General features: G+C 49.9%; 1 long non-coding RNA gene across 5 annotated transcripts in view; it reads right to left on the reverse strand.

Annotated features, from left to right (window-relative positions):
- The window catches only part of LOC140595132 (uncharacterized), a 54,592-nt gene that overhangs the window by 26,377 nt on the left and 1,167 nt on the right, over nt 1-27,048 (reverse strand). For 2 of the 5 annotated variants that reach the window (XR_011996510.1, XR_011996511.1), the window contains exons 2-3: nt 16,253-16,363; nt 9,455-9,542 (exon numbers count right to left, since the gene is read on the reverse strand). This is a non-coding gene — a long non-coding RNA (uncharacterized lncRNA). Of the gene's footprint in view, nt 1-9,454; nt 9,543-15,653; nt 15,815-16,252; nt 16,364-27,048 lie in introns of those variants that run through there. The other 3 variants (XR_011996508.1, XR_011996509.1, XR_011996512.1) reach the window with 2 other exon arrangements.

The raw sequence follows: 27,048 nt of genomic DNA on the forward strand, positions 1-27,048 counted from the left end.
GGTGCTGCTTTCCTTATTTTTAAAGACTTTTCAGAGAAGGTAAGGACAAGCTGGTAAGTAGCTCGGTGAGGACCCAAAGGCAGTGATGCCTGACTCCCACTGCTGACCCAGTGCCACCCACCCCACATGTGGGAGACCTTAGCTCTAATACTTGGATTTAACACAGATTTGAACAGTCTTCCAAGCCGCAGGACAGTCCTCCTGCGATGTCCCTGCAGCTTGTGTCTCCATCTCACCCCCTCTGAGGGACCTTCTCTGACCAGCCTGTCCATTGAGCCCTCCCAGCTTCTCTGGGCAACTCTAGGGCTTGCTGTCCGTGTCCTCATGGGCACCTGTCAATCACCGGCTGGTTCCAGAAAGGCTCAGCGTCTGTCTCATCCTCTCGTGGTTCAAACTGCGGTTTAGGTAGCAGTCCCTATGCGCCTACTGTGTGCCCGGCTCCGTGTCAGATAACTTCCACACTCAGACTCCCATGATCCCTACAACCAGGCAAGGGTGCAGGGTCTGTGGTCCTCCTATTGCCAAGGAGAGAACAGAAGCTCTGAGGCCTGAAATAAGGGGCCGTATGTGTTTTCTCTTGTGGCCTTTAGAAAGTACCACAACCTCGGTAGCTTACAGCACATAAATTCTATTATCTTATCATTTTGTAGATCCAAAAGTCTGACCCGGCTCTTTTTATTTTTTTTTTTAATTTTTATTTTTTGCATTTATTCTATGCAGAATTTACTACCGGGCCATAAGTTTTTGTTTCTTCAGTTTCTTCTGGGATATCTTTTTCTTCTGTGTAACCTCCCCTTCTGGTTTAGGAACAATCTGCTCTTTTTCAGTAAGAATCATCTCGCTGTGGCAGGGAGAGCTCATGTGTGGATTAATCCGGCCATGAGCCCTATAGGTTCTATGTCGCATCTTGGGGGCTTTGACCACCTGGATGTGCTCAGTGACCAGAGAATCTACATCTAAACCCTTATGTTCAGCATTACTCTCCGCATTTTTAAGCACGTGTAGTAAAAATTCAGCACTCTTCTTGGGCCACCGACCCTGCGTCCAGCCCCACTGTTTGGCCTGCGCACACCTACCAACTCCACCATTGTAGCGATGGAATGGCACACGCTGCTTCTGCAAAGTGACATCTTTCAGATACTTGGTGGCTCTTCGGATATGCATACCCTTGATGGCCTGGGAAGTTTCACGCGTGTTCTTAAAGTGAACACGAAGATTTGGACCTCTCGACTTGCGTGATTTTGTAGGGTTTTCTGGGTCCAGCAAGTAGCGAACCATCTCCAGAGGTCACCTCAGGCCGCTCAGGGGAAGAGCAACCCGGATCTCATGGAGTTAAATTCGAGGTGTCAGCAGAGCTGCAATCCTTTCTGGAGGCTCCAGGGGAGAATCCGTCTTCTCACCCTTTTCCAGCTGCTTGTGGCTTTCCCATTCCTTGGCTCATGGCCCCTTCCTCCAGGTCCAAAGCCAGATCCTTCTCACATTGCACATCTCTGATCCTTCTTCTCTCTTGACAGCTCTCCCTCCAGCCACAGCCGGGAAAGGTCTTTCACTTTTAAGAGCTCATATGGAGAGATTGGGCCCATCAGGATAATCCAGGGTAGTCTCCTCATCTCAAATGTCATAGTCTTGATCGTGTCTGCAATCCTGTCCCTTTCCCCACATAGGGTAATACCCTCACAGGTTCCAGGGATTTAAGGGTGGTCGTCTTGGCAGGCCTTCCTCCTGGCGGCCACCTTTGCCTGGGACCCCGTCGCTAACAGGTACAGGAGCCCCGATCCCTGCCAGCCCTAGCTCATTTCCATCTGGCATTCACTCCTGGCTCTATTCCATTCTCCCAAGAGTGACACCAAGTCAGCAAAGTTTATGCATGCAACTGAACACCTTCACTAATTAACTGATTAATTAACTAATCCATGTACGAAGAGTCTGACCAAGTCAGGCTACTCCGTAGAATAATAAACAGAGGAGATCGATGGAAAGAGCACAGACTTTGAAGCTATGAAGCATTGGATTCAAGCTCTGGTTCTCCCATGAAGACACGATCTTGGGAAAATCACTCTACCTTTCTCCACCTGTACAGATGAGAGTGGTAATCCTATAGGGTTGTGGGGGATTTGAATGATATAAAAGCCCTTGCATTGTGCCTGACACCCAGGAAACATGGAATAGAAGCTATCATTACACAGGCTACTCCTACACCATGACGCCCATTGGAAGAACAGACCACAGGGAAGGCGGATCGGCCCTCTGGATGTGATGAGCACTACCTCAGAGCCAATAAGAAAGACTTATGACGTGTGGCAGTCAAGGAGAATGGGAACCCGGGATTTCATTGGCTTGAGGGCGGAGGAGCCTAGAATCTCATTGGACAAGGAGAATAAGGTTATGAGGTCACCTCGGCCCCAAGGGGGCACGTGGTACAGACCTGAGGCATCCCTACCTTAGGCCCAAGATTTGAGGCTGTTCCTTTTCCCAGGCCTAAGTGTTTAGAATCAGGTGGGTAGGTTACAGCCTCAGTTAAGCATCTGAGTCTCTGTTTCTGCCTCCCTGACATGGGATGATAGTCCTGTTTATCTATTCACTCTCTATGAGGATGATACAATCCTCACAACAGCCTTAAAAGGTAGATAGTGTGGTCCCCATTTTAGAAATGAGGAACTGAACCTCAGGCAAAAACCCTATTCCTATTAGCTTGCACAGCTGGTGGGGTCATGCTGCTGCTGCCGCCGCTACTGCTGAGAACTATAGCAAGCAACTCCCCGTGTGGCCCTTGGGCAAATTCTATAAGCTGTCCTGTGTCTCGGATGTGCTAGTGGTGGCACTGGACTGGGCTTGATTGTCATCGCCGTGGTCCCTTTCAATAGCCAGAGTAATCCTTAAATCTTGATCACCCCTGTGCACTTCCCCATGCTTCCAGTTTCCCTCAGAGAAAATCCAAAGCCAATTCTGAGGCCCTCAATGCCGTATAAGACCAGCTCAGCCGCCTCGTTGGCCACAAGGCTCCAGCCTCCTCTCCTGGGATCCACCCGTGAGCTCCCACCTCAGGGCCTTTGCTCTTGCTCTCCTGTCTGTGCAGTGCACTGTCCCCCATACATCAGCAGGGACCCCTTCCTCGCCTCCTCCCAGTCTCTGCTCTAGTCTCACGCTCCTCCACGACCACCCTTTATAAGATAGCACATTCTGTGTCCTCATCCGGTTCGATTGCCCGTCTAAACAAGCACCCCCACCTGACCAATCAGGATGATGCATCACTTGGCTTATCGTCTTGTCTCTTTCCCTTGGAATATGAGCATTTGCTGCTGGAGCCCCACTGCTGAGAATGGGGCCAGGCACACAGTAGGCGCTCTGTGCATATTTGTTGCACCAGAGAATGATCTCCTCGGCTCCTCTGCATCCCGGGCAGAGAAAGCAGCAAGCTGGGCAAAGTGGGAAGGGGAGCAGAGGGGGAGCAGAGCCATTCTGAAGGAGGAACTGCCCGGGCTGCTGACAGCTGCCCGTGGGTGCCCCTAGCAGGGCACAGCTGGGTGCATATGCTCATCTTCCCCCTTCTCCTCCCCAAAGTGCAAGAGTACCCCAGAGCCACCGAGAGCTGAGCCCAGCCCCAGAGCTGGCTAAGAGAACTGAAAGCCAAACCTAGAGTCTTCAGGGTTGAAGCAAACCCTCGAGTCTTGGTTTGCTGACCCGCTGCTTTATTTAGGACAAAAAAGATGAAACAAAGGAGGGGACGAGAAGTTCATCCCAAGGAAAGGAAACTCGGGCCTACCAGGGTATTGATGATAAGCAGAACAGTGGGTGTACTCACCCTTATGGACTTATGGGGTTTACCCCAGAGGGTGTAAATGAAGACAGGGCCGCTTAGAGATGGGGGGGCTGCTGCCGAAGCTCCTGGAACACGGGGAGGAGACACTGAAAGGGTGATGGGAAGAGTCCATGGAGGAGCAGAGCCAAAGAGGCGAGCCTCTCCTGCCCACTGGTCCCTGCCAGGACCCTCTGTGGCTGAGCTCCACCAGAAGCCAGGACAAGGGAGCAGGGGACGCGGTCGGCAGGGTCAGCCGGTAGGGCACGGAGGCGGTCAGGGACATACTCTGTGAACCGCGGAGAAGGGGCAGCCCTTGGCGGGGAGCAGGCCACAGACAAGGCCCTCGGTCCCTATTCGCTGAAGGTTGCCAGGTGTCCCCAGCCCAACACCCAGCATCCTCTGCAAACTTCTCAGTCTCCAATGCTCCCCACAAGCACCAAAGCCTTGGTATGCGTAGGAAAAGCTTTCATCAAAAATAAAATAAAAATAAAAAATTTTAAAAAAAGAAAAAGAAAAGCCTTCATCCACACATACACAAGCTCCTGTGCAACTCTCACGCACACACACATACAGCACATACACAACTCTCACACGTACACCGACACACTCACACGCGCACACACACCTATACACGCGTATATGCTCAGTCTCACGCACGCATATGACACACACTCGTGCTCAGGGGCGCACCCTCACAGATACACATGAACATTCACACACCTACTACGCACACTCTCACATGGTCACACAACACATGTGCACCTTCACACACACAGACACACAAATGCACAGACATGCACATCTGTATGCATCCTCACACACGAGACACATCCACACCTCCACAAACAGACCCACACAGCTGAGCGTGGGCTCATAGCCTGTGTTCACTACGTTCTCAGAACACCCCATGAGTAACCTCGCCCTTGTCTCTCTCTCCCCAGACTGGGAGCAACCCGAGGGCAGGGGCCGCGGCTCGTTATTGTTGGATGTGTTAATACGAACTTGGCATGTGAGTGCAATGATGGGGGTGGCACGGGAGGCCGCTCCTCCTGAGCGCCCACTATGTGCTGCGCACATCTGAGGGCCTTTACACTCATGGTGTCACTGTCTCCCCATGAAGTGGGCATGGGTGTCCCTGTTCTTCAGATATGAAAAATGAGACCCCGAAAGGTTGACAGCTTTTCCCAAGAGAACTCAAGTCGTGAGGGGCAGAGCCGAATGCAAACCCCCTGCCTCCCAACAGACATGGTGCTCGGGTGTCTGAGCCCAGCTCAGGTTTGCAGGGCGGAGAGGTCAGTGACTAGAGGCCACACAGGGAACTCGCCCTGCGTCTCCACGTGGGGGTCAATGGTTAGGAGCCTGGCTCTGAACACCCTGTGTCTCCAATCCAGAATCACTCAGGGTAAAATGGGATTGCCCTGAGACAAGCCTGTGGGAGGGCTGAGGAGTGGAGAACAGGCCTCCTGCTGCCCTGGGTCACGGTGACTGCGTGCTGAGCCGGGGGGAGCCCGTCAGCACCTACCCGGGGCCGCACAAGCTCATCAGCGGCAAGTGCTTTACTTCTGTGTCCGCACCTTGGAGGGAGACTGGCAACCCAGGCAGAGCGCAGGATTTGTGGAAACCCACCTACTCCAAATTCAGAAAATGAACCCAGAAAGAACACTGCCTTGATGGTGCAACTCTTGTTTGCCTACCATTTGACTTCTAGCAGGAAGTATTTTTAAAGGGTATTTTTCTCCTTTGCTGGCCAGTTCCTCATTGAGAAATTCTCTTTTGTGACACTTGGACATCTCAGCTCCCAAAGTGATGATGGGACTTTTTTTTTTTTAATTTCCACTTCTAGGTTTGGATTCACTTCTTCATTCATCTGGAAGAGCAGAGAGGATTTCCAAATGCTTACAGAATGTCTCTTCCGAGCACCAAAGACTGGCCTGTCCCCAGACCCTGTCACTTTTTACAACCGTGTGGCACAAGATGGGATGTCTCCACCTCCTCTTCCTCTCCCCTGACCCCTACTCACGCACCCTGCACAGTTTATCAGCACCCTCCACATCCCACCATACGTTATGAAGCAACATGATAAAATCTCCTGTTAGATTTGGTAAGAAATAGAATGTAACCCGATGGTGAAACCTTAATGGGCTTCAGAACTGAACGGGAACATGCTGAAGCTGGACACTTCCTTACTCCCTGCCCTTGGAGACCAAGAAAGCCGAAACTGTCACCCCTTATGGCTGCCCAGCAGCAGGGTTCCCTCTGATGCCTTAGGCTGCATGAGAATTTGCCCATCACCAATCTACCAGGCCCCCCTGGGCTTCCATCCTTTCGGTAATCACAGGGTATGAGCTCCTGCTTACTCTGCTAGCCTCGCCTGATGCTCCTGCACTCAGACTCTATGTTGGGCAGCACCAGGCTCCTGCTATGCTTTCCGTAGGCTGTTCTACCTTTGGCTCACAGTATTTTCTATTTCTGGGATACCTTTCTCCCTCAGGTTTTATCCAGTAAGATCCTCCTTATGCTACACTCACACTGAGCATCATTTCCCAAGCCCCAAGCTACACAGCACCCCCTTGGAACCTCCAAGCTTCCCTCTGCCCTGACCTTCACCACCTTGTGTTGAGAACATCTGCCCTCTGGTCTACCTCTTAGTTCTGAGTTCTGGGAAGACAGAGGAACCACGTCTGGTTTCATCCTGATGCCCAGAGCCCAGCACAGGGAAGGGTGTATTATCGGTGCACAGAGGAGTACTTTGTAGAAGCTGGCTCAATACCCTTCATTCACCTTCATCCTCTAAATGGGCACGTGAATTGGAACAACCTGGGCTCAGAGAAAACAGGAGCCTAGAGATAAGTACAAAGTGACTGAGTTCCCTAACCCCCCCAGGTGTTGGGTGAGAAACAGAGAGCAAGCAGCCCAGATGGGGGCCTCAAGAAGCTGTCAGTGGTGGGACTCCCCAGGGCAAGATGATTCCAGGAGGGAAGCAGGTGACCCTGTGTGGTTGAGGTTTCATGGGTGGTTCCAGGAAAGCCCTAGGGCAAGTACTTCTAAGTTATCTTTATTTCTACAGCTTTCTTTATAATCATAAAGGTTCTATTCCAGCAGGACCTGTGTCCATCATCCAATTAATTTCATATCAACTCTATGAGATCAGTATCATTGTCCCCATTTGATGAATAAGGAAATTTAAGTAGAGAAAAATTAAGTTGCCCAAGATCACACATCTCAGAAATTGTAGAAGTAGAATCCAAACTCAATTCTGCTTGGCCACATGGCCCTTTCTGTTACCCAAAGAGTTGAATTTCCTAATTGAATAAGAGAAAAATTCTCCAAACAGGAACCAGGAGAAATGCCATGTGACTTTGGCCTGGTCATAATCACTCTGGTTCTTGATTTCCTCATCATTTCCCTGTAAGTGTACACTTAGCTCAAGGCACATTTAACATCACCTCCTCTGTAGAACTGCTCCTGACCACTCCATGTTATAGTTGACAGCTAACCAATCCTTCCTTTGTGCTCCCACCAGCATCTCTGTCCCAGCACCTACGCATCAGTCAGCTATCACTGTGTAACAAACCATTCCCAAACTCAATGGCTTCAAATCAGGGATCAGAAAACATTTTCTTCAAAGCCTTAGTCTCTTGTCACAACTACTCAGCTGTCTTTATAGCTCAAAGAAACTGTAAACAATACATAACTAAATGGGTACATCTATATTCTAATAAAACTTTTTTACAAAAAGTGGTAGCTTGCTGGGCCACAAGCCATAACTGGCTAATCCATGCTTTGAGCAATAAGTGTTTATCATTGTTCATGAGTCTATGAGTTGGCCAAACCAATCTACTCATTTGGGCCAGGCTCAGCTGATCTTGCCTGAGCTCATCATGCATCTGTGTTCAGCTGTCCAGATGCCCAGGGGGTTAGTTGGTTTAGATGCTCATATGCATACCTGGTAGTTGGCCTGCTATCAGCAAAGGTAATAGAGATGACTGAGCCATGAGTCTCTTGTCATCAAGGAAGCTATCCTGGGTTTGTCCTCCTAGAAGCTCTGCAAAATCCCTAGAGATGGGGGAAGCACACAAGGTCAGTTGAGGCCTAAGTTCAGAATTGGCACACCACTACTTCCACCACATTTCATTTGACAAAGCATATCACAAGACAAGCCCAGGTCCCAGGGGTAAGAAAATAGCTTCAGCTTCTTAAGAGGAGAAACTAGAAACTCACATCACCAAGAGTGTGACTACAGCATGAACCAAGGAATTGTGACTATTTCAACCATAGGTGCACCTGTATGTGTTATATACATGTCTCCCTCTCTTTGGACTATAGGCCCCTTAGAGATGGGTTTCCATATCTTATTCATCTTTGTGTTTCCAGTTTGTATCACAGGGCTTGGAACACATCTATTTCACCTTAAGAGCCCTCAAACCCATCCATCTCTGTCATCACCTCCCCTCTGGTCCAAGGTATTGTCAGCTCCCACCTGGCCCACTGCCACTGCCTCCTGACTCTGACTGCTGGGGGTAGGGAGAGATGGTTAACATTTACTAGACATTGGGAAAGAGTTTATATCCATTGGAGCCAGAAAACAAGGCAAGTGCAGAAGAACACCAAGCACTTGGGAGGGAGAGTTGGAGGCCTCTATTAATACAGGGAAATAGGGCAGAAAAGGAAGTTTGAGGATGCTGGTGCTCTAGTCATGACTCTGCTCAGTGTTTGGACCTGGTGCAGGTCCTATCAGGACACCTGAGATCAACAGTGGTAGGAAAGTTCAAGAACTTACAGAGAACCCACATGGCCAGCCAGAAGCAACATGGCATTAGCATTGAAATCAACACCCAGCTCTGCCTCCTTACTTTACAGATAGCTTAACCTTTCCATGCCTCATTTCATCATCCACAAGATAGAAATAAAAACAAATAACTCCCTCTTATCATAAATATAAAACTCAAAATCAAAGAGTTTATGTAAAGGATGTTGTAATGAGACCTGCCACTCATGGTGTGTTGGGACACATTTTACATGCTGTACAGCTCATCCACTCCCCACCATGACCTCAGAAGTCAGGCACTGCTATTATCCCCAGTTTACAGATGAGGAAGCAGAAGCTCAGAAATATTTAATAACTTGCCCAAGTTTGCACAGCTAGCAGGACATGGATCTGGAATTTGAGTTCCCTCTTTTGTTCCAGAGCCTATGCTTGTTATTACTCGGCACGCTCAACAAACTCCAGGGGAGATTACTATTAAGGCTCTCAGGGCTCCCCAAGGTCAGGCACGCCTTCCTCTTCCCTTCCTGTCTGTGTGTGCCTGGCCAAATGGCAAAAGAGAGACCCATGTCCCATGCTTGCCTCTGCTACTTCTTCACCCCTTGACCTTGAACAAGCAAGGTCACCTTTCTGGAACTCAGTGATTACTCTTTCCATAAAATGGGTCTGATAATTCATGCCACCCTAACAGATCATCACAGGGAATAAGACCAACATGACCACACATGGCAAGTTACCCAGCAATGCCTAAGTCGAAAGGGCTATGGGACAAAGCACTTCCAGCTGAATGAACATGACACCAAAAGCTCAGCGCTCAATGAGGGGCTAGCTCCAGTGGAGTGGACCACCCTTGCCCAGAGGCCAGCTTGTTTGTGCAGTGATCGACTCACGTTGAAACTCAAGAGGCTGCATCTGCCTTCAGACCAAGCCCAGACGCCACTTTCCTTTTCGCTTCACTGGCTTCAGGTTGGTTTTTTTCTTTAAAAAAAAAAAAAAAAAAAAAAGTTTGGCAAGGGATGTTTCCCAAAAATTTTAAGTGGTTTGATTTTTTTCTTTCTTTTTCTTGATTTTTTTTTCTTTGATTGCATGCAACTTCAAACAATGGCGTCATTTACAGGCTCCAGGCGGCCTCCCGCCATGGGTCCCATGGTGAGCTCTGCTGTCCAAATCATTGGCTGCTGCCATTCTGACCCTGAAACCGCAGCTCTCCTCTGAGGTTGGGTCACGTGGCATCTGAGGGCTCCGTAGCCTTGAAGTGAAGTACGGGCCAGCTAGAACTCAGATTTTCTATTTTAAACTCATCCGTTGTTATTCTATGCCCAGTGGTACATTTTTCTCTTTCTTCCCAATGAGTCTCCAAGATTCTCAATGTTAAGCTCCATGGGTATAACCCTCCTCCCACTCTCAATTCCTTATTCTGGGAGATGTTATAAATAAAGTTGGCCAAAGTCTGCCGCCCTTAGATGTGTTTCGTGTGTATAACATGGGTTTTCTACCCTCCTGGATTCCTGGAATTAGGACACTTTATGTTAAGTCAATATTTTGGAGAGGAGATACCTTCAACCCTAGAAGTCATTTACACTGGAGGATGAATTGGCCTTTTTTTTTTTAACAGATCTGAAAGCAGTTGCTAGATGGAGAAGGTGGAAAGAACAAGACTTCTGGGAGTTACAAGTGGAGCAAAATACCAAAGGGTGGGAAAGGGGTAGGAACAGGATTGTCACACACTGAAAATGAACTTCACCTCTGTCATGAATTTACTCTGTGCTGGGACCATGCCAGAGATTTACTCTGAAAGGAGGTTATCATCAAAGAGACCTCCATACTGTGTCTGGGATTTATCTTTATTTATATTATCTAACAAATTTTATATAACACATTTCTGGGTCAGGAGGGGCTGTGTCTTTACATATGTAAACTCATTTAATCCTCCCAAACAACCATGTTAGATAAGTATTATTACGATCCCCATGTGACAGATGGGGAAACTGAAGCACAGAAAAATTGAGTCATTTGCAGGACGTCCCACAGCTTCTGAGGGGCAGGGCTGGAATTCAAATCCAGGCAGTCTGGCCCCAAAGTCCATGCCATTAACATCTAAGCTGTAAACGCAAAGGGACATAAAACCATTGGTATGATTTTATTTTCTTTTGGGGGTAAGTAAATGAGTAAGCTCTTGTGATGAGTAAGTCATTTCGCCATTCAACTTGAAAGGCATCGTCAAGACTGTCAGAACCGGTAACCAGAGAGTGGCTTATGAAATTGACGGCGACATTGATTAATTCATCTTCCTGACTCATTCAACAGGTATTACCAAGCACCCTCTATGCCTTTGGCTGGACACTGAGTAGACAATCATTAGTAAGACAGTCAGGGCCTTGCCTGCTCAGAGCTTACCATCTGGATGACACTCAGGCCCCAAGTGATAATTGCAATATGGATGGCAAGTGGCAGGTGGCAGGTGTGGGCCAGCCTGCTATAGGAGTCCCAGGATGCAGAGGGCAAGGTCTAGAGAAATGAAACCTATGCTGAGCTCTCACAAATGAGCAGGAGTTAGCCAGATGACGAGGCAGGGGCAGAGTGAACCAAACAGCAAGAGCACATACAAAGTCCCAGTAATGATGGAGAACAGGATGGTTGGGAAAACAGAAAGTTGAGTGAGGCTGGTGTGGCAGGCGGGGTGTGAGGAGAGGGTGAGCGGTGAAGGTGGACAGACAGCGGGGCCGGATGCCACAGGGCCATGTGCCCTCCTGCCCCCGTGCAGAGTTGAGGCTTATCCTGAGGTCAAAGGGAAATAAATCCAGGGAGGCACGAGGGGCCTTTAAGGCAGGGAGGACCAGGGGCAGATGTGAGCAGGAGAGGACCTGCAGGCAGTGGTGGCTTCCAGTGACCGCAGGGAGCAAAAGACACATCTCTACCCCTAAGCTGGGCCTCTAGATCTGTGGGTTGATTACAGAAAACTGGGCCTGACCACCATAAGTTAAATATAACAGTTTACCTCAGATGTCCCGCTTCTCCTTGAAACAATACAGACTTGGCAGAGAAAACACGCCCATAAAAGAAACCAGCTCCGGTGATGAGAGAAGCCAAACTAAAGAGTCTATATGATTGCAGACTAGAAAATCTGTGTATCTGGTTAACTTTCATTTCCCTGAGCCCCATCAGGCAGGACCAAAGTGAAGACCAATGGGGTCACAGTCATGGTCTGGAAACTAGACCCCACCAGGGCCAGTCGAAGCCTCCGTCCCCCCACTCTCAGATTCAAGGAGGCCTTGGCACGCTTCCTGTGCACAAGACAGTGCTCCCCTTCATCCACTCATGTCATTCACCTTCCCTTTGCCACTCACCTTGTGCCCCGGTCACATCCCTAGTGGCCTCCATCGAGGGCTCCTCACGCTGCTGGGATTTCCCAGGCTCTGGCTTCCCATCCACCGAGCCAGCCCGCTGTCTAGCCCGCTCTCTTCTATACGGTCAGGCAGATGGTTTTGGAAACTCTTTGACACAGTCACAAAGCTGAGCAAACCTTAGATCCCTGGGAACCTGCAGGCACAGCCAGTCCATTTCCCTGGTGAGCTTATCTTGACTGCTTGCTGGAAAGCCGAGCACTGGAGACACAGGCATGAATGAGACCCATCTCTGCCCTTGAAGGGAGCCTAGCCTCATAGAGGAGCCTAGCCCCTCCCTTTAGAAGACTTCTTAAAGCCTGACGCCCAAGCATTGGCACCAGTAGAACATCACCAGGGGATGGTCGGGGAGGAGGCCCTCCAGGAAGAGGATGCACGCAAGGTCCAGTCTTGGCCTGCTCCGGCGTGAGGGCGAATCTCCCCACTTAGTGCAAAAGAGAGCCCTGGGGCTCTGCTCCATCTTGAGCTGAGAGAGTAACAGCAACAGTGAGGACAATAGTAACTTACTATGTTCTAGACCAGCTCCATCCAATAGAGTTTTCCGTGATGCTGGAAACATCGTATAATCTGTGCTGTCCAATACACCAGCCACTAGCCCCATGTGTGCATTTGCAATGTGGCTAGTGCGACTGATGAACTGAATTTTTTAGTTTAAGTTCATTTAAATAGCCACATGCGACCAGAGGGTGCTGTATTAGACGGCACAGTACAAGGTATTGTGCTAAGTACTTGAGGGGTAATAAATTAATACTAACAAAGAGCAATGAGCTAAGCATGATTATCATGTTCATTCTAGGAATGTAGAGACTGAGGTCCAGAGAGGTTAGATAATTTATCCAAGTCACTTAGTAAGTGTAGAGACAAGATACAAATCCCCAAGACTGGGGAGCCCGGGGTGGCTCAGCGGTTTAGCGCCACCTTCAGCCCAGGGTATGATCCTGGAGTCCCGGGATCGAGTCCCATGTCGGGCTCCCTGCATGGAGCCTGCTGTTCCCTCTGCCTGTGTCTCTGCCTCTCTCTTTCTCTATCATGAATAAATAAATAAAATCTTTTTTAAAAATTATTTTTAAAAAATCCTCAAGATTAAGCCTGAAAAGAAGAAACAGTTCCCTCATTGTTCATTCATTCATTCGCTCACTCTAGAAGCACAGAGTTGTGCCCATCGTGAATCCTGGCCCGTGCTATGCGGTGGAGATATAGACATAAATAGGATGGGGCCCTTGGCCAGAGGGAGAAGACCATCTAAAGAGGGAGACAATCCCTTCTTGGCCTCTTGTCTAAGATCAAATATAAAGAAGGAGACAGACAGACTACAGGAAACCTTCACATCAAGAGACAACTGCCATGTTCAAGGTCAGCTCACAGTGCTGGGGAGCCCTCAGCTGGGACTATTAACCCAGCATAGGGACGTTGGGACTCTCGAAGACAAGCAGGATTTCTATATTCACAAACAGAAGCCCCAGCCAGGTGCCCTCATTCCTTTCCAGGCCCCCCCTCCCCAGGATGAGGACCTCTTGAGAGGACAGAGGTGGACAGACCCAGGGAGGTGGGGATAAGGTCACCCCTGCCTTATGAAGCTCATGGGACACCCAGCAACTGAAAACCTCCTGTGACATGCCCTCAGTTGTCCAAATTGCCCACTGGTAAACCATTCAGACTGTGGCTTCCGGAGCTTTCCAAGATTTGCATCTTCCGGAGCCTAACCTAGCACTCAATAATAGGTCTGCAATGAAGGTGTGTTTAGTGTCAAGTGCCAGCTCCACCACACAGTGGTCTGGTGACCCGAGGCAAGCTTTTTGTAGCTTTCTGAGCCTCAGCTTCCTTATCTGAAAAACATGGAGAACAACATTTATTTTCCAGGTTTGTTATGAGGATTAAATGCGTATGAAGCCCCTGATATTCTGAAGGCCATTAGTAGATGGCTACTATTATTATGAAGATTATTGTTGATTAAAGCTAAAAGTAGACTGTGTCCCCTTGCTCCCCAACACTTCCCCCAGAGTACTGAGGCAAAGGAGAAAATCCAGAATGTGGAAAGTGGCTGAGTGTGCTGAGACCTGGGGTCCTTTCTGAACCCGATCACTGATTTGTGTAAAATTGGATGGCTCCTAACCCCACCCTGGGTCTCAGTTTCCTCATCTGTAAAATGATACTACTAGCCGATCTTCCCAGCAAATGCCTAAAGGAATGGGGCGAGTATAAAATAAAAATGAGCCAAGGGAACCTAATGTCAAAGTGTCTACCATTCAGTTGCTGCTGACAGTGCCAGATGGGAACATGGACTTACTTTTACCAGGTTTTCTGATTTTCAACAGAAGCTAGACATCTGGAATTTTTGTTTAAAAAAAAAAAAACACAGCAACAACTTAAATTATTTTTAAATTATGTATTTTTTTAAAAAAGATAACTATTTCAAACTTTCAAACACCATAAAGTTAAACACAGCGGGTCTTCAAGCCAGGGCTAATCCAGTGGCTGGCATTTTAGCCTCCGCAGACCAGATAACCTCTGGGCACCTCTCGGTCCTGATGGGCAGCAACTCTGCCCCCAGGCCCCACATCAACTCCATTGCCCCCTTTGCCTGTTTCTGAGAAAACACATCTTTCAGGTCCCCTTTTCAGTTCCTTCCCCCACGTGCGTCACAAACCTATAAGGCCTCAGACGATGCCCCGTTGGGGCCCAAGACTCCTAGAACCATACAGAAATGCGTCCTAGCAAGTTCTCCTTGCATTTCCAGAAGCCCCTGTACCTCTCAGTTCCTGGTTCTACTTTGTGACGACTGATTTCCTACACTGACCTCATTCTCCACTTCACCAAATGGAAAGGGTTGATGAAATCATCATTTCAGCCCCAATGTGGCGGAGCAGGTGTGAAAACCAAGGCTGAGCTGACAGCCAGAGCATCTTAAGAGCCATCAACATGCCAGGCACTGTTGAAAGCCTGCGGTAGGCGAGCACCTACTTAATCTTTGTGGCGAACCCATAAGGTATGTGCTATTATCATCATTCTGTAGGTGAGGGCAGAGGTTCCAAGAGGATGAATGTCATTCATCCTGCTCAGGGTTGACCAGCTGGAAAGTGGCACCGCTGAGACCCAGGCGGTCTGGCTCCAGACCCCTTATGCTGAAATGCATGGTCAGCCTCCTCCTAACCCTTCACAGGCTCCCCAGCACAATCAGGAGGAAGTCCAGCCCTGCTTGCCGGCATCATGTCTCCCCCTCTTCATGGGATCATGTGTGCCTCTGCACCCTTGTATATTCTGACCTCTCTAAGATCCTGATTGGCGAGTACTGGAACTGACCCTTCAAGATATCCCCTCTGTGAAGTCATCCTGGGCTTCCTACATCTGCGTAGCATGTATGTCTCATCATTGCAAGCCTCCCATTGAACAAGCACTGCACTGTGTGTTTGTCTCCCCCATGGGACTAGAAACTCCCTGAGGGCAGAGCTAGGGCTTACTCATTTAATCCTGACAACACAGCAGGCTTAATACACGCTGTCCAAGGTGGCCTACTCTGAATCCCTCCCCTTGTCCTGCCTGCACTTCTTGCATATTGGGGTTAGCCTAACCCCAGAGGAGCCCAGATACCATGGCTGGGAGACATGGCCATTGCATCCACCAATGGTGTCACCCTGTATCAGTTTACCAGGACTGTCACAACAAAGGATCACAGACTGGATGGCGTAAGCAACAGAAATTTATTTTCTCACACTTCTAGAGGTTAGAAGTCCAAGATCAAGGTGTTGGCAGGAGGGTTTCCTCTGAGGCCTCCCTCCTTGGCTTTAGATGCCATCTTCTGGTGTCTCCATGGTTTTCCTTCTGTGTGTGTCTGTGTCCTAGACTCCTCTTCATATAAGGACATTAGTCAGGTTGGATTGGGACCCATCCTGATGACTTCATTTTACTTTAATGACCTCTTTAAAGGCCCTATCTTCAAAAACAGTCACATTCTGAAGTTAAGACTTCAACATCTGGATTGGGGGGTGGGGTGGGACACAATTCAGGCCATAACAGACCTCAATTTCCCTCCTTCCTGCTTCCCAAGGTAACCTACATGCAGCTAGAATCATTTAAGATCAGTCTGGAAGAGCCCTTCATGGGCTTCCAGCCCAAACTTTGCATTTCACAAATGGGAACACTGAACCTTATAGAGGGAAAATAGCTTGCCACTAAAATCATCCAGCAAATTATGTCAAAGCTTCCGACTACTGGCCCACGAGTCTTCCTGTGACCCCCACACCCATTTATAAACACCATTTTTGCTGTTTTGAGAACCCCTCTCACCTGCAGAGCAGAAGGTAGGCTGATGGGAGACAGGAGCAGATTTCCTGCCAGTCACTCTCCTCCCTGGTCCTGCTCAGTGAAGGCCAAGTTTCTAAAGTTGCTCCCAGCCACCTGTGAGGGGTGCACAAAATGCCCTGGTCACTCAACTTGACCTCAGAGCTCCCAGAAGGGGTATTTGATTAAAATATCAAGCATTTGATTTTTCTCCTTCCAGTTCAGAGAGTGTCCACTTAAAGGGCCCTCTTGCCACCCCACATGCCTCCCAGGACCTGAGAGCCACCGCCATTGCCCTGGAGGCCTGTGGAGCAGCACCTGCACCCCTTGTCCTATATCCACTTTAAGCTTGCAGAGGCCAGGCCAGGGCAGCTCACGTCTGTCTAGTCCAGGCCTCTTCAGAGCAACCCTCAGTGCTTCTACACTGGGACAACCCAAAGGCCTCCACAGTTTCACATGCCTGCAAAAGAAAGTTGGTCCTCCCCCAACTGCTTGGGTTCAAATACTTTCTCTAGCCTCTTCTAGCTATGCAATTGCACAAAAGTTAAATAGCCTCTCTGGGGGTTGGTGGTGGTGTGATAGCAAGACTTTCCTTATAGAATTTTGTATATTAAATTCACTCATATGTGTACAGCACACAGAGTAGTGCCTGCATATATTAAGTCCTACGTAAGTATTTGTTAAATTCATATATACGTGCTCTCCACTCTACCCAACACACCCAACACAACAACGACAAGCGTTCTCAAGAACCTGCGATGTGTAAAGCACAGTTCCTGGCAGGAAAGGCTCATGGTTACAGGTGAACTTGATAAGGGCCTTGAAGGTTAGGGAGAAATTCCTGGGGCATAGGGGAAGCTCTGTAGAAATCCAAGTAAAGGGAGAATCATGAGTAGGGTCAGGGTGGCTGAAGAGCCCATGGTGTTGGGCAGATACTGGGTGTGGCTAAGGCTCTGAGCAGAAGGGGAGGTTGTAGAACCAGAGGCTGAAAGGACAAGAGACCAAATCTTGGCGAAGTGGGATGCTGGGGAAACAGGCCTCAGGGATGCAGAGCACTTAGTCCAGGAATGCACCATGCATGTGCCCCTCGCTGGGCCTTGCTTATTCTGGTCCTGTCCTGGCAGCTCACGCTGCCACGTTTTGACTCTGTTCCAGCTCAGCACTAGGCCCGGGATACAAAACTGGATAGGATATACATAGTCTCTGCTCTAGAAGCAAGCACAAAGTTGAGAGGGAGAGGGGGCAACTAATGAGCCGCTTCGAGAGTGGTGTAAAGAAAGAATGAGACCCTGGACATGGAGCAGCTCCAGCTGAACACGGGAGGTCAGGGAGGGCTTTCCAGAAGATGGGACATGTGAGCACAGTGATGAAGGGCACCTGAGCCTTCGCAATAGGGTAAGGTGAGGAATGTTCCAGTCTGTGAGTAGGCACCAGAGCGTGAAATGTAGCCTGGCATGGCTGGAGCAAAGGGCATATAGAGGCCAAGAGGCAAGGGATAGGGCTTTGGGGGAGGAAGTAGCCAGAGCTGGTGGGGCCCTGTGGAGCAGGACAAGGAATTGTACTATTATTCAGGAGCTAATGGGCTCCAGAGATGGACTTTGGGAGGGGAAGGGCACAAACAGAGCTACATTTTAGAGCAAACCCTGTTGGTTCCGCCACATCAGAGCCTGAGACACGAAAGTGACTGGCAGTGGTTTGTGAGGTGACCCCAGGAAGCAGCAGTGACAGAATGAGGAGAGTGAATTGGGGATGGGGGTAAGACTAGAAGGGGTGGGGTTACTGAACTGGTTACTCCTGTGAACAGCAGAACTCAGTCCCATTGGGGACCCTCTGAGAAACCATTAATGAATGACCTTGACATTGTCTCCAACTTTCAGTTCCCACCATTTATTTTTTTTAAAGATGTTATCTATTTATTCATGAGAGACACAGAGAGAAAGGCAGAGACTTAGGCAGAGGTAGAAGCAGACTCAATCCCAGGACCACAGGATCATACCCTGAGCTAAAGGCAGACACTCAACCACTGAGCCAGCTAGGCATCCCCATTCCCTGCCATTTAAAGGCTGCCTCAGGAGACACTCATTCTCTCTCCACACATTGCTCTTCCAAGCACAGACACTGACTGGCTTTCCACTGACTGTGGTTTTGAACAAGCCCAGCATGTGTGAAATAGGACAGTTACAGTGTGCATGAAACCATCCTCACTGCTGTGCTGAGGTCAGGTGGTCTAAGGAAGGTGTGGGGGACACAGAAACATCTGCAACTATCCCCTTGAGTATAAGATACATCCGTGACAATTACCTTCTGTTGCAATTAACAGAAAAACAAAATCAATAGTAGCTGAATCAAGTTAGATTTTTAATTCATCCTTGCATTAAAGACGTCCAGAAATAGTGGCTTATGGCTGGTGTACTTCCTGAAGGGCATTCTCCAAAGGCCATTCTCCAAATGGCCCAAGGTAGCTGCTAGAGCACCAACCATCAGAACCAAGTTCCAGGAAGCAGAATAGAGCCAGGAGAAAGAGGAATGCGTGCTCTGCATTTTAAGGAAACTGTCTAGCACGTCCACATGACACTTCACTTATATCTTCTTGGCCAGAGCTTAGGCACAGAGTCATTCCTAGCTGCAAGAGAGGCTGGCAAATGTTGTCTTTTAGCTCATTGGCCATGTATCTAACTAAAAGTAGGCACCCTATAGCTAAGAAGGGAGAGAGAATGGACCTTGAGAGGCAGCCATCAGCCCCTGTCACAAGGATATGAGGCAGAGCCAGGAGGTTAATTCAGAAGCAGTTGTCATAATCCAGGGAGAGATGAGGAGGATCCAAGCAAGGGGAACGGCAGGGGTGGATGAAGAGGAACTGTGCATGCCAAACGCCTGGGTATGGATTTGGCAGAACTTGGAGAGGGGTGTAGAGAGGAAAGGAAGGGCAGGAGTCAGAAATGAATCCCAGGCCCTGACTTGGATGGTGAGGTGAGTGGAGATGCCATCCATGCAGGAAGAAAATATGAGAAGGTAAACAGTTTAGGAGAAGGTGATGAGGTCCTCTGCAGTCATGCTGAGTCTGTGATGCCAGAAGGATACCTAGAGATGTCTAGGAGGTAGACATTGGGTGACCAGGTGGTCAGGCGACAGCAATTTAGGGGCATCAGCCAGTGAAGCAGAGGAGTCCTCAGAGTGAGGACACAGAGAAAGGGGGAAGGGGCTCATGCAGCAAAGCAGGTTGACATCAGAGGATAAAGAGTATGGGAAGCTGGCCCGTGTGAACTGCATCAGAGGGCAGGAGGAGAGTCAGGGGTATTTATGCCCCTGGTTGGCCGTGCCCCTCCTGTAGCTACACTCTCTGGGTTCCGATAACCACTTGGCCTTCCCATTGGGCCTAGAGTGGGTAATGGCTCCCTGATATTATTCATGCTAGAGTGCTGCACCATTTCCTGGTACATTCTCTTAATTCTTCCATACTTTTTAAAGAATGCCTTCATAATACTCTCCTTAATCAGGTGATAGATAGATAGATAGATAGATAGATAGATAGATAGATAGATGATAGATAGATAGATGATAGATAGATGATAGATAGATAGATGATAGATAGATAGATAGATAGATAGATAGATAGATAGATAGATGATGGATACATGGATAGATTGGATGGATGAGAGATGGATGGACTGGATGGAGGGGTGATAGATAGATAGATAGATAGATAGATAGATAGATAGATAGACAGATAGATAAGTGGATGGGTAGATGAATGGATGAGTTAGATGAATGGGTGAGTGGGTGGAGGGACGAGTGGGGGAGTAGATGGGTGGATGGGTGGATGGGTGGATGGATGGATGGATGGATGGATGGATGGATGGATGGTTGGATGATGGATAGATAGTTTGGATGGATGGCAGATAGGTTGCAAAGGAAGATGAGATCACAAGAGAAACTGGGAAGCGACAGCAAGGGAGGTAGGAGGAGAACCACAAGTCAAAGGAGAAGTGAGCTCAGTGTCTAATGTGACCCCCACATTAGTTAGGAGAAGGGCTATGAGACATCCACTGGATTTGCCACAAGAAGGTCACTGATGACCTCGGTGAGAGCAGTTCCATGTTATGGGAGAAGCCAGATTGCAATGGGTAGAGCTGGAGAAATGAGTGGGAGATGAGGAAGTAAGGCCACTGCTTTCTCCCTCATCTCCCCCTAAAAAGTCTGGCTCAAATGTCACCTCCTCCACAAACTTTCTCTGAATCTCTGTTCTTCTTCTCTGCTCCCTGAGCATCCAGCTGGCCATCTGCCACAAATCCATGGCTGAGCTCTCAGGGTCAGGGTCTGTGATACTGGACATATACAATACCATGGAAAGAGCACTGGACTTAGAGTCTAGAAACATGGGCTGAAAGCCTAAAAAACCACCCAGCCTACCTCCTCCAAGCTCCTGAGAAAGAAACACATCTTGTCTGACTTGGTCAGAAACAGGTTCTGGGACCCTGGCCAGTACTCACTGCCCCATACATGGAAGGGTGCCCCTCCAACTGCCGTCAGTTGTGTGGCCTCCTACCAGGTCAGCATCCAGTAAAAAGATCACAGCCCACCCTGCCACTGCCCTCATCTGCTTCCTTAGCCATGAGAAAATGTAGAAGCCTCCAATGGTCATGGCCATCCCTCTTTCCCACCATCTCTAGGACTGGTCAAGGCCAAAGGCAATCTCTATTACAAAATAATAGCTGAGTTGTTCCTGGGGGCTCACTGAGGAGCCCAGCTGCTCCCACTCAACCAGGCTGGGCTGTCACTGCCCGAACCTGTCACTTCCGGTTGAGTCAGCTCTGCCCTACCTGACCGCTGAGACCAAGGCACCAGCCAGGGTTCCAACACTAGCAGGAAGAATGATCTAGAGCCAGCCACGAAGCTGACCTTTATGGGCTACTTCCTGTGTAGACGGAGCTGTTCTAGCATGGTACTTTCATCACCTCGGCCCTACAACAGCTCTATGAGACATGCCCTATTCCTATCTCACTTTATGAATGAGGGACCCAGAAAAGATCGACTCCTGGAATAATTTGACATCTTCAGATCCAAATATCGCTTCTTGGCAAAATTATGAAAGAATGAGCATGGAAGGAGAAGACAACGAATACTTTTCCCGGGCACCTTGTATATGCCAGGAGCGTTGTCCCGTTTGATCCTTAAAACAACTCCCGGCAGGGCTGTATTTTATGGATTTGCAGCTTGAGCGTTGGAGAGAGTAAGGATTGCCCAGAGAGTCAGGCCTGAGGCCCAGATTATGATTTACACCCAGGCCACTCCTTCTGCTTAATTTTCTCAACTCTGCAAAGCAGGCAGTGTTATCCCCATTACACAGACGAGAAAGCTAAGACTCAGGAAAGTCAGAATGACTTGCTCGAGGTTGCTGTGTAATTTGTGAGATCTGAGGGCAGCAGAGGAGGGAATGTAAGGGGAGAGCAAGGATTCAAAGTGAGGTTTCTGACTTCGCAGCCTGTTGACAACAGGCAGGGAAGACGGGATTGGGGGACAGAGGCTTTTCTCTGCCCTTCAGTTGTGCCAGGGCTTCTGTGGCTTTTATGCACCGCCCCCCCTCCCCGTTTTTTGCACTTTCAGCCTAGCTCCCCACCCCCCAGCCACGCTCGACAGCAGGAGACGTCAGGGGTGGGAATTTCAGCCACCACAAGGGGTCCATTCCCAGTCCCATCCTCTGACCTCCTTGCTCTCAGTGGAGAAAGGGAAAACGGAGGATAGGCCTGATAGCACTGGCACCTCCCCATCTTCCCAGCTCCACCCTGCCCCCGTAGGGTACCACTCTGGACCTGCGTGAGGGGCGCGGTGGACCAAGGATGGGTTGGCTTCTCAGAAAAGTGATTCATTCACCTTTCACGGAAAAGACACAGACTTTCTTATTTTCTGGGCCCAGATCAAGGTCAACTTTGTGCACCCCTGTCCTTGGGGTCTCCTGGGTGATACCCAGTCTGGAAATGTGTGCCTTTTTAAGACTTCAAACCTGTCCGGGGTCCTGCTCAGCAATCGGTGCCCTGGGCCTTCCCCCAGGTCTTGCCTGCAGAGAGATGCTTTCAGTCCCCACCCCAGATCCTGAGGACCAGCCCCACCTCCCACCCATAATGACAGGAAGCCTGCATGGTGATGGCTTTCACCAAATGCCTCGCCACCTTCCCAGCCCTGAGAGTGGCCTGTTCCCAGGATGGGTTGATTTAGATACTCTCTGGAATGGTTCCCCAGATGTTTCCCCAGTTTATTTAGAGTATCTACATAAACCCAAATGCTGTGGGGGTTACCATCCCCATAGTAAGGTGTGGTGGGGAAAAACGAACGGATATCAGAGTCGAACAGATGTGGCTTCAAATTCTGACACCACCAAGTTGCTTGAGCCTCTGTGTTCTCATCTGTAAAACAGAGCTGGTTATCAGGAGTGCTGAATACGGACGCAGTAACGCCTCTCAGGATTGTATGAAAATTGGAGAAATAAAAAAAAAAAACCTGGAGAAATCAGCACCTAGAAAATGCCTGGCACTCTGTCCAAACCCCATTGCCCATCTTCAGCTGCCACTTCATCACGTGATCCTGCAGCCTCCCATGAGCCTCACGCCCACTGGCATCCCCAGTGCCCCTTGACTCCTGCCTTGAACCATCAGGGGTAGGTCTTTCCGGACTTCCATTGCCGGCATTTCATCCATCATCCCTGGGACAAATGTCTTTTGCCTTTACGTCAAATTCTTTCTCAGGATTATAAGCCCCAGAGATAGACTTTCTCATTGTTGGCTCATGTCTCGAGGGCTGAGAGCGTGGGCTTTCTCTGCAGCATTGACCCCTGTCCTTTACAGGGTCATCATCTCCCAGGGCTAGAATGTACCAGGCCCCCGTTCAGAGAGAAGGTTCAGCTGCCCCTCCCCCTCCGGCGCCGCTGCCCAGGCTGCACAAAAGTCCCTTAGGGGTCTCTCCGCTGCTAACCAGCTATAAGTGGTTATGGACTTTTATTTCCACCTCTAATTCACACACTTGGCAAAGTTTAGCAAAGACCACACAATACCTCATGACCCCACTGACTGATGGTCATGGCACCTCCAGGGTTCTCTTGTGCACCAGATCCTGTCCACAGATATAAAGCCAAGGAGAATAATACTAGCTGAAGAAATCAGCCCTTGGGACTCCACCCCCCAAAAAGCAGCAGGATAAAGTTCAGAGAAGATGAACAGCTTACTGGGGTCACACACAGAGCTAGTGTGAAGTAAAGTCAGGGTGACCTTCGCCCCTGCACCCTACCTGCCTCCACAGGCAACCCACCTGTGGTCCCATTTTTGCCGCTTACTATCCCTTCTCTGGACCCTGGACATCAGAGAAGTCAACGACTCCTATACTATTTACCTTGAATCATATGTTCCACTTGACAAGCATTAAGACCCTGGACAGCAGAAGAACCAAAGAAGCTTTTTTGAAAGGCGGTTGCCTTGGCCCCACCCCAGACCCACAGGCTAAGAATTTCCCAGGGGGCTTCCAAGCATGTCTCTTCCTGAGAAGGGTGGTTCCGATGTAGAGCCAGGACTGGGAACCACCAAATCTAAAATTAATCATAGGAAATGAATAATGAGCACCTACTAGGTGCCAAGCCGTGTCACTGTGGCTAATTTTGCCACAACTCAGCAAAGTGGGCTTTCTCAACTCCACTTTCTGAAAGGAAGGGAAAGCTTCAAGAGGTCAAGGGGCTTCCCGAGACACCCAGTTGGTGCGAAGCAGAACCAGGGTTTGAATCCGGTCTTTCTGATCTCAAAGCCCACACTTGCCTGCACCCTTTATGTGCAGTCCTACTGTGTGAGAGCCCTGCGCTACCAGAGCCCAGGGGAAGAGGATGAGTCAGACCCGTGCCTGGTCTAGGAGCTCACACCTGAGTGGGGGTGGCTGATACATAAGCAGTTAACTTACGCACAAAGCTGCCTGAGAAGGATAAACAGAGGTTCCAAGGGCTATGAGAGCCCAGCAGTGTGTGATGGGGACACGGGGAGGGGGGGCAACCGAGGAAAGCTTCTCGGAAGAGGTGACGATTGAGCTAGGTTTTGAATGATACCATAGGTACTGGTACCTATCACACCATGTGCCAAGTTCTACGTCTGATCCAGAAGAAAGAAAGATACATAGGACACGGTCCTTGCCCTCACGATGCTGGGAGTCAGCACGTTGCCTTCTCTGAATCTCCCATTTTCTCTGCCAGAAATCCCTCAGGTCCTCCCTCCCTCTTCCCCAGTCCCCATCTCTCTGCTCCCTTTGGTGCCTCAGCATCCCCCTTGGCCCCGCACAGCGAGCCCAGCCTTCTTGGTTGTCCTGGAAATGGGGTGCTCCAGGCCCAGAACCAGGGAGGAGAGAGGCACGGGGGCCCCACCCAGGCTGGGGGACAAGGAGGTGAGCTTCAGAGCCACAGAGTGAGTCACAGCACACAGACACCTAAGCGATGGGGATAATAAGATACACTTCCCTGGGAAGTTGGGGAGAGAGATGAGATAGGAAGAGAAAGTGCTTTGAGCCTCTCGGAAGAAAGAACCCATAAACAGATCCAGGGTATTATTACCACGGTCATTACCTGCCTCAATTAAAGGGGTACGCATCTAACTACATGAGGAATCATTAACTCGTTCTGCAACCCACACATGGTTATATTTTTTAATATAATTTCATTTTTATTATTAACAGATAAGACCGGGAAATATTCTGCGAGTCATTCTGACATGTGAATACTCCCCTTTGGCTTGGGTGGGGTGTCATCCCTCCCACAGGGCTAGGCAAGGGTCCAGCCCAGGGGAAAGAGGCCGAGCCTCCCTTCCCACTCCAGCTCCTCAGCCCCAGGTCTTCCTCAAAGAAGTTTGGAACCATCTCTTGGTCCCCGATCCTATCCCCCAAACTGCCCTTCCTCTCGGCCCTCCACACCTGTCTCTGCTTCCCACATTTACCCACACCTGCCCGACTGCTTAGTGGGCAAGGAGAATGAGTGAACCACTGGGTGCCAGGCATTGGGGCGGGGGGGGGGGGGCGGGCAACGATCAGTTAGACACAGTCCTGCTGCTGAAGTAGGTAAGTGCACTGGGCCCATTCATTCATTCACCCAGTTGGCTCTGAGCCTTGGGCTCTGGGAAAGGCAGGTGAATGACACATGTCCCCACCCAAGGAAACTCACCTATGAGGGGAGACAGACCCTCCAAACAACCACAGAAATCTCTACCAACGTGTGCTGTAGTGAAGCAATGCCCCCAAGAGCTGGGGAGACTCAACAGAAGACTTCAATCTGCCTTAGAATAGGACTGGCAGGAGCATGCCCAGGAAGGTCCTCCAGAGGGAACAAGACAGGAGCTAGGCCTCAGGGTACTTAGAGAAGGAAGGGCATTGCCGGCTGAGGGAAAAGCATGAGCAAGAAAGAAATCAGTGTTCTGGGGCAGGCTGGGGTCGGGGGGAGTCCACTGTGGCCGGGGAGGTGAGGCACTTGGGAGGAAGGGAGAGAAACGATGCTGACGTGGAGTGGTGATCCAGAAGGGCCTGGTCTACCATGAGGATACCAACCGGCAGCATTTCCAGAACCCTCAGTGAGCCAGGCCAGGGCAAGGCGCTTTCCCAGTAACAGCTTTGTAAACCCTCAGGGCCGCCCCACCTAGGAGGCCCTGTTACCACCCTCTCTCTACTGAAGACCCCTGGGGTCAGGGACACACAGGCTGCCCAGCAAGGAGGGGGAAAAGCAGGCTCACAGGCACCCTAGGGTTTAATGCCATATAAGAACTTTTTTTGAGGCTAGAAGGGGAACTTAGTCAGAGGGGAGGAGGAGCCACAGGCTCCTTGGGGTAAAGTGATGGGGTAACTGGGGGACCCGAGGTGAATGGGGTGCATCAACCACTTGGAGAGGGCAATGGGGGATAAGGCTGCAATAGGTGGGTGCCCCTCCCCACTGCGGGGAGCAGGCCGCCCCCCAGGGAGAGCCAAAGCCCCCACAGGCAGCCCAGCCCAGCACAGAGTGCATCGCAAAGGGCCAAGCTGGGAACAACCTCACGGGAAAAAGGAAATCTTCGGGTTCCCCTCCTGCATAATTTGCCAGGCTGCCACCCCGTTAGGCTTCCAGCGCCCTCAAGCAAGTCAGTAGCATCCCTTGCTGAGATGGCGTTAGATGAGGTCCAAAATGCCTCTCCTGGCTCAGAAGGTTCTGGGTCTGCTCCTCACCTCCCCACCCCTGTCTCATTGACTCGCTCCGTGCTCTGCTCCCCTCCGCACCCTGACTTCTTATACTCTGGCCACACAGGACTTGACTGAGTGTCTCACCGGCGCCTGGCTCTCTTTTCTTGTGACCACCCCCTCCTTATCCTTTAGGGTTCAGCCCTCGCTGACCCTCCTGCCGCCCCCCTGCCTGTCCCCCACTCCCATGACACTCTGGTCTTCCCCAGCCGATGCTTTTCTTGCTAATAATCTGGTCGTGATCTGGCTCCTCACAGCTGCCGAAGCCGGATTTGTTCCCCGCTCTGCTCCCCAAGGCTGAAACAGTGCCTGGCACGGAGTGGGGCTCATGAAGTCATTTTGGGGGTGAATGAGTGAGTAAACAAGAGAACGACTGAGCAAATGAAAGCGTGTGCAAACCCTGCGTCGTACTTTAGCTTGTAGATTCCTCTTGCCTGGACCATCCCCTCCCTTCTTGCCCACAGCCCGCCTTGGCCCCACCAGCTTCGAGAAGGTGTCCTTGGGATCTATAACACAAGGGGAGGCTCCTCTTAAATGTCCACCGTAGGACACATTGTCTGAATATCCCGAGGCTGCAGAAAATC

This window comes from Vulpes vulpes, chromosome 13 (genome assembly GCF_048418805.1).
Source record: "Vulpes vulpes isolate BD-2025 chromosome 13, VulVul3, whole genome shotgun sequence".
Lineage (NCBI taxonomy): Eukaryota > Metazoa > Chordata > Mammalia > Carnivora > Canidae > Vulpes > Vulpes vulpes.